The 9,504-nt window shown below is 40.6% G+C and overlaps 1 protein-coding gene across 2 annotated transcripts in view; it reads right to left on the minus strand.

Annotated features, from left to right (window-relative positions):
• The window catches only part of FDFT1 (farnesyl-diphosphate farnesyltransferase 1), a 37,290-nt gene that overhangs the window by 27,190 nt on the left and 596 nt on the right, over positions 1 to 9,504 (minus strand). The gene's annotated exons all lie outside the window — the stretch shown is intronic.

The following is a 9,504-nucleotide window of genomic DNA, read 5'->3' on the forward strand; positions in this document are numbered from 1 at the left end:
TTACCCCAGAGTTTCCTCGTAGTCCTTTTCCATCCACCCACACCCACACTCTGCTCCTTGTTGAATTCGGAACCGAGCCCAGTTCTATACTGAGGTCTCTTTCCTCTATTGCAATTGCTTTTCTGAATGAAATCTGTTTTTACCCTTTTTAACTACTGTCCAGTTCTGGTTTTCCTTTAACACCTGTTAAACCTCTATTATCCTCTGGAAAGCTAGCTATTCCTTTTAAGATTTCTAATCATCTTTCCCTTTCAAATCAGTGTGCTGTAACGATCTTTACGAACCTTATTTACTCTTCCCTAAGGAAGACAAAAACTGTTTTTCCAGAAAAACCAAAAAAAGCCATGTTCTGATATGCAAGCATATCAGAAAGAATTGCTGGCTGTTTTGTATATTTTTTTATGGAGACTTTATATTTTAGAGCAGTTTTAGGTTCAGGGAAGATTGAGTGGAAAATACAGAGTCCCCATATACCACCCCCCCAAGTCTCCCCCACTCTCTTTTTAAGAGAGAAACGGGAAACATTTGCAATATCTAACAACAGGGGGGATGGTTTAAAATAAATAAATAAATATATGTACACACATATACATACATATATATATATATATATATGTATATGGAAATCCCATAGTCACTTTGGAATGTCAACAGTGAACCTTGGGACCCTGCTGGGGTCCAGGTGAACTACCTTCTTTTCATATGTGTTTATTTCCTACCATGGATACATGTTCTTCTGTCAAGAGAATAAAGCTTTTCTTTTTAAATCACATAACCGTGAGAAATTATTGCCAAGTTCAATTAAAAAATTAGTAAAAATTAACATTTACTAAGCACCATATATTAGTAAAATCATTTTGTACATACAGTCTGGCATATAAAAATACTCAGTGAAGGTCTGATGAGTAAATGAATAAGTTGCAAAGAGTATTTAAAAACAATTCACCAACTCCTTCCCTATCAAAATATGGAGAGGCAAGACTTCACAATAAAATAGAAGGAACAGAATAACAGCTCTTTTCTGAGCTCTAAGCCAGCTCTTCACATACAACTGTTGTTATCAGGCCACAGTGATTCCTTTTTCACTGCACTGCCAAATGTTTTAATCCCCGGATACAACTAAGGGTTTGGGGGCTGATGTCAAAGGTGCATCACACATTGGGACTTCCCTGGTGGCGCAGAGGTTAAGAATCTACCTGTTAATGCAGGGCACACAGGTTCAAGCTCTGGTCCAGGAAGATCCCACATGCCATGGAGCAGCTAAGCCCGCGCGCCACAACTACTGAGCCTGTGCTCTAGAGCCTGTGAGCCACAACTACTGAGTCCACGTGCCACAACTACTGAAGCCCCTGTGCCTAGAGCCCGTGCTCTGCAACGAGAAGCCACCGCAATGAGAGAAGCCCGCGCACTGCAACAAAGAGTAGCCCCTGCTCGCAGCAACTGGAGAAAGCCTGCGCAAAGTAACGAAGACAGAACACAGCCAAAAATAAATATAAATAAATAAATTTATATATTAAAAAAAAAGGTTCGTTGCACTTGTTCTGAAGAGCAACAATCTTGAAGGACGCCCCCTCCTTTCCAACACACCTTCTCCACTCTTTCTTTTCTTTTTAAAGCAGTCATCCTTGTCTTTTTTTTAATATAAATTTATTTATTTTATTTTTGGCCGCGTTGGCTCTTCGTTGCTGCTGCGGTGCGCGGGCTTCTTATTGTGGCACGTGGACTCAGTAGTTGTGGCTCACAGGGTCCAGAGCACAGCCTCAGTAGTTGTGGCACATGGGCTTAGTTGCTCCGTGGCATGTGGGATCTTCCCGGACCAGGGCTTGAACTCATGTCCCCTGCATTGGCAGGCGGGTTCTTAACCACTGGAGCGAGGTCATGAAATCACTTCGCATCTCCTTACCCCATCATTCTTTTTTCCTGGCACCTATTTGTGTCAATACCTCATTCTGTAACAATAATTTCCTCAAATTGCCAAGAAGATACAGGGAGATATAACTATGAAACACACTATGGAAAACACCACTGTTAAAAACATTTCCACTGCTTGCTTCCCATGAGCTAACGGGAAAAATTTTTTTTAAATAAAAAGCTAAAGCTACTGTGGCCTGTCCCTAGAGCCTCCTGATGTTTTTCTTTGCTGTCTGAGATGAGCGTGCTCACAAGAACTCTCCAGTGAGAGAAAACAGGGATGAAGGGCATTGAGAGGAAGAGTGTGCAGTGGTGAGAAGTACAGGACTGCCCTCCCACGACTGGGGCTCCCCCTGAAAGATAGTTTCACAAGTGGACAGCAACCAACCCTCCCCACGGCCTTCCATTCAGATTAAGTAACACAGCCTCCCTCAGAAGGGAGGGAAAACCCCACAAACTTGAGAAATGAAGTTACATAACAGCAAGAGTAATACCTGCCACTTACTGGGCAGCTACTACATGCCAAACACAGTACAAACATTACGCAACCTTTCAAAGATGATATGATACAGACCTGCAATCCACCCAAGGTCTTCATGGCCAGATGTGTAGCAGAATTCAGAATCTGTAGTGTTTTAGAAGACAGGCAATGAAATGCACATACAGCCTGTCATTGTGGAACGGCTCCCTGTAACGGATTATCGACACTTCCTCGGCAAAACATTTCGAATAGTTATACTAAGTGGGATCACTTTATTATATATCAGAGCACACTGTACTGCCAAGTGACCTTGAGCCAGACTTATTAAAAAGCCCTTTGTTTTCAGACCATTTTGGAGTTGGGAAATTGTGATTGACAGGTTGTGATCCACTGTCTCTATTATACGGAGGAAGAACCTGTTGCTGGAGGTTAAGTCACCAAAAGGAATAGAGTCAGGATTAAACTTCACAGACATTAGTCTAAGTAATAGGATTTAGACTTGATAGAAGCCAGAACTGCATGATTACAAAACACCGAGTTTTTCCATTATGTGCTCTCTTAGTGATGTCACACAACTTGCAGGTGGTAGTATGATGTCAGATTTACTGATATGCTCCTAAAAATTCAGGATAAGTCAATTTAGGGAACCCTGAACCCCTACAGCCAAATACTTCTGTGACTGAAATAACCTCAGCCCTCCATGTCTGCTAAGTGTAATTTTTTTCCCCCAGCTTCTTTGTTACCTAAGAGAGAAACTAAGACAATGGTTTTTCCTATGTTTCCTCTAACTAGAGGTATACTCAGCTATTTTTAAAAAATGGTTCATGCGGGTTAAAAACGGCTCAGGAAAACTATAACTAACAAAATAATACCGTACTGCATTGCTCATCAAATCTTAGAGCTAGGAGAGGGAACAGCCCAGGTCTCACTTTTTAAAAAATTAAAAAGATTATACTGTGAAAAGTCTTACCCCTACCCATTTCTGTGGCCACCCATTCGCCTCTCTAGAGGTATCCAATGCTACCATTTTTTCCAAGTCTCATTTCATAGAGAAGAAAATGTGACACAGAGAAGTCTCTGGACCCAAATCACAACCCTATAAATTGTGTCCCCTGACTTCACACACTCAGCCCCCTTTGCCCTGCTATCATTTTCCTCTGTAGTACTTCTCTCCACCTGAAATATTGTATATTTGCTTTTTTTCCTTCTCGCTCTCTTCTATTAGAATGTACGATTCGCAAAAGCAAGGTCTTCACCTATTTGGTTCACCGTCTTATCCCAGCACCTAGAACAATATCAAGCATGCAACCAGCGGCCAAATGTTTGTTAAATGAATATAGGAAGGATAGGAAGGAGGGAGGGAGGGAGGAAATGCACAACAGAATTGGGAAGGGCAGAAAGAAGCCAGAAATTGCTGTGTGCCCGTGAAGTGTCTGGTGCACACGTGACAGCACTGGAATGTGATCAGCTCTCTGGGGCCAGTCAAAGCCTGTGCTCTTTATTCTGGGTGGCCTCCAGAGTGGAAGCATGAAGGTCTTCAGACAGGCCAGGGATGGCATCATGGAACCAACACTCGAGAGCTTCCAAATTCAACTCCTTTATGCCACAGTTTCCTAATCTGTAAAATGACAGTAACAATAGCACTTCTCTCTTTAGCGTTGTCATCAAGATCGACTAAGTATGATAAGTTACAAAATGGCCATAAAGTTTGTGGCTCTTCCCATCAGGAAGTGGAGTCTATCTCCACCTCTTCGCATCTGGACTCCCCTTGTGACTTTTTTTGGCCAAGAAGACAGTAGCAACTGTGAGTCAAGCGGAAAGCAGGAGAGTGTGTGCACACTGGGGTTTGCATGATTCCAGTCAAGAGAGGTGAGTTCCCAGGCTAGCCTGCTGGACGAGACACACAGGGCCCAGCCTCCCCTCAATGCTCCAGCCTATAGCCTGCTAATCAGATGGTCCAGCCACATGCCAACCAGCCAGCTGAGCAAACCCAGTAGAAATCACTCAAGCTGGCCCAGACCAGAACTCCCCAGCTCTCCAAGAGAACTGTGAACTAAACAACAGTTGTTATTTTAAGTCACTGAGTTTGGCTTTTTAATTGTGGTAAAATATACATAACATGAAATTGACCACCTTGACCATTTGCGAGCGTGCACTTCAGGAGTGTTAAGTCACACTGTTGTGCATCCAGTCTCCAGAATTAAGCCACTCCATTTTGGGGTGGTTACCCAACGAAAGCTAACTGATAACACTGAGATAACAGGCTTCAAGAGCTTCGCCAGTGCCTGGAACACAGAACTCAATAAATGCTGTCTATCAATATTACTATTATCGTTATTAGTTTGATTCTTCTCACAGTTTAATCCCCTAATTCCATTCACCTGCCAAACTACTGTTCCAAAAATACTGCTTTCATAGTGCCACAGGTGCATTTGACCATTGCCTGCTTCACAGAATACAGCTCAGCTCCTGGACTCCCACATGTACCCACTGCACTTTGCACTCAGTTCCAGCCACACAAACTGCGCTTAGTCCTACCTGCAGGACTTGGCTCATATTGGCTTTCCCCACAGAGGATCCTCCCCCACTAATCTAAATCTAATACCTCTTTTCAAGGCCCTACACTTTGCAGAGCACTTCTGTGTTTTTTAAAAGCTTTTCACTGTAAAACAGTTCTACTTCACTAAAATTTCCTGAAATCTCAATGTCCTTAAGATGACTTGGCACTTCCTAGGTATCTTTTGTACACCTGCTCTCCATCAGGCTGGGAACCGACTGAGGATACACAGTTTCCAGTCTGTGTCCATCACACAAAGCATGTTCAGCTTTTAGCTGAATCTGGACGACCCTCTGCTTAATGTGACTCTCTGGCCCATCACCTTAATGACCAGCAGCATGATGGGGTCAAGAGAGTGAGCTCTGGACTCACACTGCCAGGGTCAAAGGCGGTCTCCACCAGTGAACAGCTGTGGGACCTCAGGCAATAACTAACCTCTCTGTGCCTTTTTTTTTTCATCTATAAAAACAGGAAAAATAATAGTAGCTTCCTCACAAGGTTACTGGAAGGTTTAAACAATACACGTTAGGAGGCACTGGGCACACAGTAAGAGCACAATAAATGTTAGCCATTATTTTGACACCCTTTACCTAAAAGGTAAAGATCTAGGTTTAAAAAATCTTTCAGGAGGACATCAAGATGGAAGAACAGACCTTGAAGGGATCTGGGCTGACCATGGTTCTAAGTCCACAGCATGGTGAGACTGCCTAAAAAAGTCAATGAACCAAACAGACTTAATTGATATTTATATAATTAAAGTGGCAGGATACAGTTTCCTCTCAAGTACTCACAGAATATTCTCCAGGATAGATCACCTCTTGGGTCACAAATCAAGCCTCGGTAAATTTAAGAAAATTGAAATCGTATCAAGTATCTTTTTCAAACCACAACACCATGAGATTAGAAATCAATTACAGGAAAAAAATTGTAAAAAATACAAACACATGGAGGCTAAACAATACGCTACTAAATAACCAAGAGATCACTGAAGAAATTAAGAGGAAATAAAAAAATACCTAGAAACAAATGACAATGAAAACACGACAACCCAAAACCTATGGGATGCAGGAAAAGCAGTTCTAAGAGGGAAGTTTATAGCAATACGATCCTACCTCAAGAAACAAGAAAAATCTCAAATAAACAACCTAACCTTACACCTAAAGCAGTAGAGAAAGAACAAACAAAACCCAAAGTTAGTAGTAGGAAAGAAATCATAAAGATCAGAGCAGAAATAAATGAAATAGAAACAAAGAAAACAATAGCAAACATCAATAAAACTAAAAGCTGGTTCTTTGAGAAGATAAACAAAATTGATAAACCTTTAGCCAGACTTATGAAGAAAAAAAGGGAGAGGACTCAAATCAGCAAAATTAGAAATGAAAAAGGAGAATTTACAACTGACATCACAAAAATACAAAGGCTCATAAGAGACTACTACAAGCAACTATATGCCAATAAACTGGACAACCTGGATGAAATGGACAAATTCTGAGAAAAGTACAACCTTTCAAGACTGAACCAAGAAGAAATAGAAAATATGAACAGACCAATCACAAGTAATGAAATTGAAACTGTGATTAAAAATCTTCCAGCAAACAAAAGTCCAGGACCAGATGGCTTCACAGGTGAATTCTATCAAACATTTAGAGAAGAGCTAACACCCATCCTTCTCAAACTCTTCCAAAAAATTGCAGAGATGGAACCCTCCCAAACTCATTCTATGAGGTTACCATCACCCTGACACCAAAACCAGACCAAGATATCACAAAAAAAGAAAATTACAGGTTAATATCACTGATGAAAATAGATGCAAAAATCCTCAACAAAATACTAGCAAACAGAATCCAACAACAGATTAAAAGGATCATACACCATGATCAAGTGGGATTTATTCCAGGGATGCAAGGATTCTTCAATATACACAAATCAATTAATGTGATACACCATATTAATAAATTAAAGAATAAAAACCATATGATCATCTCAATAGATGTAGAAAAAGCTTTCAACAAAATTCAACACCCATTTACGATAAAAACTGTCCAGAAAGTGGGCATAGAGGGAACCTACCTTAACGTAATAAAGGCCATATATGACAAACCCACAGCAAACATCATTCATAATGGTGAAAAACTGAAAGCAATTCCTCTAAGATCAGGAACAAGCCAAGGGTGTCCACTCTTGCCACTATTATTCAACATAGTTTTGGAAGTCCTAGCCATGGCAATCAGAGAAGAAAAAGAAATAAAAGGGATACAAATTGGAAAAGAAGGAAAACTGTCACTTTGCAGATGACATGATACTCTCCAGAGAAAATCCTAAAGATGCAACCAGAAAACTACTAGAGCTAATCAATGAATCTGGTAAAGTTGCAGAATACAAAATTAATACACAGAAATCTCTTCCATTCCTATACACCAACAATGAAAGGGCAGAAACAGAAATTAAGGAAACAATCCCATTTACCACTGCAACAAAAAGAATAAAATACCTAGGAACAAACCTACCAAAGGAGGCAAAAGACCCGTCCTCAGAAAACTGTAGAACACTGATGAAAGAAATCAAAGATGACATAAACAGATGAAGAGATATACCATGTTCTTGGATTGGAAGACTCAATATTGTGAAAATGACTACACTACACAAAGCGATCAACAGATTCAATGCAATCCCTATCAAATACCAATGGCATTTTTCACAGAACTAGAACAAAAAATTTAACAATTTGTATGGAAACACAAAAGACCCTGAATAGCCAAAGCAATCTTGAGAAAGAAAAATGGAGCTGGAGGAATCAGGCTCCCTCCCTCACTGTAAGATAACACCTCCTAAAAACCAGAACTGTCTGGAGATGGGCAGTCTCCAGAGGTAGTGAATTACCTGTCACAGGAGGTGTTCAGGAAACTGTATATCCTGGATTGTAAAGCAGCGACTATTTTTCTGTTTGGGTCACAGATCCCTGGAAGCATCTGATAATAGTGAACAGAATTCTTTCCCCCCCAAAACACACAAATATACAGTAACATAAATATCTGCAATTTCAGGAAAGGGCCAAGTAAGAACTCTTAGCCAGAATCTCCTAATTAAACAAATATCTATTGATCAAGGCACAGGAGAAATTTAAGGCTGTATTTCCTTTAGGCATCCTTCAAAAGATTAATCCCCTATCCCAGCCAGCGGTGATTTTTCCCTTCTGTGAATTTACTTATGGCATTTACTATATTCTGCCACAGTTATTTAAGTTTGTCTTGTTTAAAAACCTAGAGGTATCTTGAGGGCACTGCATCCACCTTTTGTTCATTAATTCACTAAAGGTACATAAAACAAGACTCCTGTTTTCAAACAGCTTAAAGTGCAAAATCAAACATAGAATCTTAAATCTGAAAGGTACTTTGGGAACATAAAACCCATAGACAAATAACCGCAATACAAGACTATGGGACTGATATAAGGTGAAACAGTGCTAGAGAAAATGGTCGAGGGAGGGTCACAGGTAACATTAAAAGGCATCTCGTTATGGTGACTTCCTAAGCTTTCTATGAACAATTTTATAACATTTTATCGACCTGACAAGACAATGAGCTCTTTTGGTGTCTTATTTGTCTATACATGTTATCCTGCCCTTCTGCACCCAGTATAAAGCTTAAAGCGGAACAGATGTTTAATAAATATCTGCTGAATGGTCAACAGAGGTGGCATTCACAGAAGGCAGACCTTGAAGGATGAGAAGGATTCTGAGTTATAAGACAAAGGGAAAACTTTTCTTTCTGATGGGAAACTAAAGTGTTTTAATAAAGGACAACAACTAAGAGTATAAACACAGGATGGTATTTGTGTTACTCCCACTGGGGAAAAGAATTTAGAACTTTTGATATAACCCCACTAATTCAGTTGAATGTGTCTATTCATTCAATAATCACAATGATTTTCTTGTTGGAATAAATACCTTTGTAAGCATTCATTTAACAAAGGGTACAGGAGTGACGAAGATGAAATATAAATAAAACCAAGCCTGGCCTTCAAGCAGCCAACAGGGTAACTAATCGACAGATATAGAGAAAATTAATAAGAACTTGCAAAAGCAGACAAGTATTCTAAAAACCTCAGGGAGCACTGAGGAAGAAGGGATTGATCAGACTGCAGGAAAGGGGGAGAAGCTTATGGAGGTGGTGTAACTGAAAACTGGAAGGATGAGTAAGGTTTCATTCCAGAAAAGGTATTCGTGACATCTGCATAGTTCATTACGTTCACAAAATTCTTTCACACGTCCTCTCCCACTTAATCTACCCATGCAGTCTCAGTTTTGTAACCCACATATTAGAACCCAGAAAAACATGTATCTCAGGGACAGAACGCAATATGAAGCAAAACTACTTGAAAACCAATGTCGTGAACGAACAGAAACATTTTAGGCAGCAAGACAACCTGGGGATGGGGGCGGATGCCTAGGAGACCAAGGGCAGCCGGGCCCGACATCTGATTAAGGAGAGGGGAACCAGGCTGGGAGGGTGGGGCCGCCTGACAGGGGTCAGGGGGCTGCTCCCCCGAGGGAAAG

The sequence above is a fragment of the Lipotes vexillifer genome, unplaced genomic scaffold, assembly GCF_000442215.2.
Source record: "Lipotes vexillifer unplaced genomic scaffold, Lipotes_vexillifer_v1.1 scaffold770, whole genome shotgun sequence".
Classification (NCBI taxonomy): Eukaryota; Metazoa; Chordata; class Mammalia; order Artiodactyla; family Lipotidae; genus Lipotes; species Lipotes vexillifer.